Below are 6,101 nucleotides of genomic sequence, written 5' to 3' on the forward strand. Positions count from 1 at the left end.
AGATCTGACATTTTTACCTACAGTAGCATAATACATGCTTCCGTGACCACTTTGCATCACAGGGGTGGTCACAGACTCTCACAAGAAGGGCTGGTAAATTGAAAATTTAAGGTTTTTGTGTCCTTCGGAGGAAGTGATTGGAGGCTAGCCAGCCTGGCTTCTGTGCCCTTTTTTGTTGGACAGCCCCAGGGCACTTGATCACAGATTTTGAGATAGCCTTTTCGTTCTGATCAGTCAAAAAGTCCAATAAGTTTGGTTCCAGGGATTAAATAACCCTGACAGCCCATTGCGCAAAGGCAGTAATTTATGTCAATTACCGTCTGTTAATAGATAGTTTACTTAGTGAAAAATATTAACTCGTTTGATTTTGGGCATCCCACTACCACGAAATAAAGAGGGATTGTTCCAAAGCACAAGTGAAACACAATTTTTATTAAGTTCTGTGAGTTTTAAAGGACCCAGAAATCGGTTAAAAAAATCCTTATGCCTGATCGGTCTGAAACTTACGGCCGTAAGCCCTTTGGTAAAAAAAAAACAACCTGCAAAAGGAAATAAGTTTGGAAACACGGACTCTCCAACACTAGGGCCAGAGAACGGGCCGAAAATTTTCCATCATCTCGAAACTTACAGGACCCATCAAACGACCAAATATGGGTTAATTTTTTTTTCTGATCAACTTGAAATCTTCGTTCGTGCAACTTAGGCCCAAAACGCAGTGAACAAAAAAAAAACAACAAATTTTGATCTACCTGAAGAATAGCCCTAAAAAATGTTCCCGATTTTTTCTAAAACAGCTTGAAACATAAACCATTAACCCTTAGACCTGCAAAACGTCGATGTGCAAAAAGTAATTTTAGGCTTGAGACATGGTCCCTCAAAAGGGGACCCTGCATAAGCCAACCGTTTGGTTTTTTGGTGGGCTGGAAACTTGTATCCTACAGTTTCTGAACCATCTCGATTTCTATCATTGCTTTCACTGTCCACTAAGTATTTAGGTGTCTGTAGATTTCGTCTTGCCCCCAAAAAAGGGTTACCTGAAATCTCCTCTAATATTAAATTGACAAACCTTAGCACAAAACACCGATCGATCGCTCTTGAACTCACTTAGAGCCACTGCAAAGTGTTTCAGAGTATGCTAGTTGTAGTGGCTTTTCAAATACCAAACACCAGTTGCAAACTTTAAAGGCAAAATTTGCAGTCAATTGATCGCTGATTAATTCAACGCTAAATAGTCTAATAGGTACATGTAGAAAGGTTGATCCAACAAACTTTTGAGGGGCTCATTGGACTGGTAGTCAGAAGCTCTAATGTATTTTTCATGACTCGGGGTGATCGGAGGGTGGAGACCCCCTCCATACACCTCAAATTTTCCTGAAATGCATCTGAAGGAAACCTTGATATGACCATTTGTTGTCGTAGAAACTTCGAAAACAGCTCACTCAGTTGGAAGTTGAAAGGGTCAGTGCCCATTTTAATAGCAATAGTGAATGAAGGGCTGCAAACCCCCCTCTCACACCCACCATTTCCGCAAACATATCCAACCAAAGTTTTGAGATAGCATTTTTGTTCAACGTAATTGAAAGGTCCAGATGTTATGTCAATCAGGATGACAATCCCCCCACAGCCGTTAGGGCAAAGGTTTCAAGTTATGCCCAGGGGGAACATAAGGTATATATATATATATATATATATATATATATATATATATATATATATATATATATATATATATATATATATATATATATATATATATATATATATATATATATATATATATATATATATATATATATATATATATATATATATATATATATATATATATATATATATATATATATATATATATATATATATATATATATATATATGTGTGTATATATATATATATATATATATATATATATATATATATATATATATATATATATATATATATATATAGAATACTAATTGCTCATTTTATGACTAAAAAGTTTAGGGTATCAGTTATAGTAGTATATGCCCCCATTGAACCAACTGATGGAGATACTGGTGACTCAGATGAATTTGAATTACAGTTACAGGAGCAAATAGACAGGGTACCAGGTAGAAATATGGTGTTTTTGCTAGGAGATTTTAATGCCCAGGTTGGTAGAAATAGGGATAAATGGTATCCTAGCCTAGGTAAATTTGGTGTAGGAAAAGAAAACAGTAATGGCTATAGGCTTTTGCAAAAAAGATACATAAGTAAATAAGGGGGCGATTCAAAGAGAAATTTTAGTATAAATCCTACAATGGCTGAAGATACAGCCAAGGAAGCTGCTCAAAAAGTTAATTCAAAGAGAAATTTTAGTATAAATCCTATAATAGAAGAAGAAACAGATGAGGAAGCTGCTCAAAAAGTTAATGCCAAAAGGCTTGCGGCTAATAGAGAAAGTAAGAAAAGAAAGCGTGCCGAGGAATCACAAGAACAGCGTGAAAACAGGCTTGCGTCTCAAAGTGAAATTACCAAAAAAAAATCATGCCGAAAATTACATGAACAACATTAAAACAGGCTTGCGGCTCGAAGAGAAATTACCAACAAAAATCGTGCCGAGGAATCACAAGAACAACGTGAAAACAGGCTCGCGGTTCAAAGAGAAATTACCAAAAGAAAGCGTGCCGAGGAATCACAAGAACAATATGAAAACAGGCTTGAGGCTCAAAGAGATAATGCCAAAAGAAAGCGTGCCGAGGAATCACAAGAGTAACCTGAAAATTATTGCAAGTCATTCAGGCACAGCCCAGTTAATGATTATAGCTTGAGTAGATGTGTTTAAATCGGGACTATGTCTAAAATTTGTCTCTATTGCAAGGCCTTGAAATTTAATGGTGAAACAATCAGAATGTGTTGCACCTCAAGAAAAGTTAAACTTCCTCAACTGGCTACACCACCAGAGCCATTGAAGACTTTAGGATGTTACAGACTGGGACACCCGGACAACAATGACGACCAGGACACCGGGAATATAAATGACGACTGGGACACTAAAAAAAATTATAGACCGGGACACAAATGACGACGACCGGGACACTCAAAGAGAAATTACAGACCGGAACACTCAAAGAGAAATTACAGACCGGGACTCCAGGACACAAATTAGGACCAGGACACCAGGAACATAAATGACGACGGGGATACAGGGACACAACTACAACAGGGACGCCGGGCGGGGCACAGGGGGGATATATAAATGACGACGGGGACACAGGGAATATTCGATTAGCAATCACCATCAACAAAGCTCAAGGGCAATCATTAGAGAAATGAGGTATAGATCTGAATACGGACTGTTTTCCTCATGGACAATTATTATGTTGCATGTTCAAGAGTCGGTAAACCTGACAATCTATTTATATGCACAGAAAGAATTTTTATGGACACAAAATTTTACGTAGTTAAAACATATATCTATCAATATTTGTAGGTGGGACATAGGGACACAACTACAATGGCGCGTAACGACTTACGCGCGCGGGGGGCTTGGGGGGCGCGAAGCGCCCCCACCAGCTAGGTGTTGAGTCACCAGAGCAACTAGGTCTGGTGAAACACCAAAGCAACGCAAAACAAGGCTTGTGGCTAAAAGAGAAAGGGGCAATTTACTTCAACGAAAGCGTGTCGAGGAATCACGTGGAAAAGACAAAGATAGGAGAAAGAAGGGAGAAGGAAAAGATATTGAAGCAGAATTTGAATAATCCCTTCAAGATGTTGATGTTTCTGAGGGTCTCCATTGAGCTGCAAAGCAAGATATCAAACGCATAGATTTTTCTGTGCAAGAAGATACATTTGGTGCTAAAGATTATAGAAATGAAATGACACTCAAGCCAGTTCACGAATGTCATCCTTTGTGGGTGTTGCCAAATGGTCACATTTTTCTCGAGTCTTTCTCTCCAGTGCACAAACACGCCCATGACTTTTTGGTTGTCATTGCTGAACCTGTTTCGCGACCCAAGTATATACAAAGAGTACAGGTTGACTGCATATTCGCTGTACGCAGCCATGAGCGTAGGACTGGAGACTAAAGACATTATTGAGCGTTTGAAAAGACTGAGAAGACAACAGTGCCTAAAGGAATTGAAAAATTTATTACCCTCTGTATATTATCCTATGGCAAGGTCAAATTAGTGCTTTGGAACAAAATCATTATTTTGTGGAGTCTCAGTATGTTGATGTCATTCGGAAGCAGTTGAAAGGCCACAAAATGCAAAAAACACGGGCAACTCGAGGCTCAGCAGATGAGGTTAATAGAAGTAGTCAGGGAAGGGTAGCAGCCGTGACTTTTGGATCAAAGGCTGTCGCAGCCAGACCAAGCAATGATGCTGTCATTACCAGCAATGGAACTGGATCAGACGCCCCTCTCTTAGTCAGTACTGCATATATTCCTGAAGATATTTCGAATTTCTATGCCAAAGTTGATAAAGATGATGATGACGATGAATATTTATCCAAAGATATTATATCATTCGAAATAGATCAAAATCATTTGGAATCCTTGCCGAAAAGGTGCATCACGTTAGAGTATCCTCTCTTGGCTGAGTACAACTTTAAAAAAGATACTCGGAATCCGGATATTCCCATTGACGGATATTCGCATTTGTTTATTCCCAAAGCCAAATGCAGTCCTCTGTCCATATCAAGAAAAGGCTTTGAGGAAAATGTTTGGAAAGGGATGTGTGCATTCGGGTCTTCTTGTCTTACCATGTGGTGCTGGAAAAAGTCTATTTGGAGTTACAGCTGTATGTACAGTTCGGAAGAAGGCTATGGTGTTGTGTAATTCAAGAGTTTCTGTTGAGCAATGGAAAGCCCAGTTTAAGATGTGGAGCATTGCCACTGACAATATAATATGCCGATTTACGTTCAATTCCAAGGAAAAACCAACGAACACCAGTATTTTGATGACCACACATCAGATGATAATCTATGGACAAAAAAAGAACATATGAAAGAGAGCAGACAATGAAGTGGCTTCAGGACCAAGAATGGGGCATTATGGTTCTTGAAGAAGTTCACACAATTCCAGCCAAAATTTTTCGTCATGTTTTAACAATCGTCCAGGCACACTGTTAACTTGGATTGACGGTCACCTTATTGTGCGAAGATGACGAAATTGCTGATCTGAATTTTCTGATTTGTCCCAGAATTTATGAAGCCAATTGGCTTGAACTTCAAGAAAAGGGCTACATAGCAGAAGTTCAGTGTGCCGAAGTGTGGTATGACATGGCACCAGAATTCTACAAGGATTATCTATCAGCCAAGTCTACTAAGCAATTGCTACTGTATGTGATGAACCCAAAAGTTCCAGACTAGTGAATTTCTGATCAAATACCACAAGAGGAGGCAATACCAAATCATTGCTTTCTCAGACAATGTGTATGCACTCAAATTCTACTCAAGTACTATTAGAAAACCTTTCCTCTGTGGCTCTACTTCACATGCTGAACGACTCGAAGTTCTTCAAGTGTTTAAGAACAACGTAGCACTAAATACAATTTTCGTCAGTAAAATTGCTGACACTTCTTTTGACCTGCCAGATGCCTATGTCCTTATCCAGATATCCGCCCATGGTGGCTCTAGACGTCAGGAGGGACAACGGTTAGGAAGAATATTGAGACCCAAAAAAGGTGCCATTGCTGAAGATTACAAAGCGTTCTTTTACACCTTAGTATCTGCAAGAACAGTGCCTTTGTAAGATAGTGTTGAAGGAAAGATATATCTCTGTGCCGAATTTGATGTGGTGATATTCAAGGCTGTCTGTAGAAAATATCATTTCTTGCTATCAGCTTTATCATATACACCAAAATATGCTTCTCTCCAAGCATAAAATACTATTCAGATAGTGAAAGCAAAAAACTGAAAAAAATGACTTAAGTATAGGGATGGAATTGGATAATCATATGGAGTGTAAACGTGTAAACTAGGTCCCTATAATTAAATGTGTGATATAGGTCTCTTTATAAATCCAATCTGCAATGACCCACTTTCTCTCAGCTTTGATGATCCAGCAAAGATTACTTGGTTTTTCCTAGTTAAAGTGTTGTCAACATTTGGCCATTTCAAAGTTAATCTACCACTTTAA

At 38.5% G+C, this 6,101-nt stretch overlaps 1 pseudogene; it reads left to right on the forward strand.

The window, feature by feature from the left end:
- The first annotated feature begins 3,787 nt into the window (after positions 1-3,787).
- LOC136043407 (general transcription and DNA repair factor IIH helicase/translocase subunit XPB-like) lies at positions 3,788-5,714 on the forward strand (annotated as a pseudogene).
- The last annotated feature ends 387 nt before the right edge of the window (positions 5,715-6,101 follow it).

Source organism: Artemia franciscana, unplaced genomic scaffold (assembly GCF_032884065.1).
Source record: "Artemia franciscana unplaced genomic scaffold, ASM3288406v1 Scaffold_5706, whole genome shotgun sequence".
Taxonomy (NCBI): domain Eukaryota; kingdom Metazoa; phylum Arthropoda; class Branchiopoda; order Anostraca; family Artemiidae; genus Artemia; species Artemia franciscana.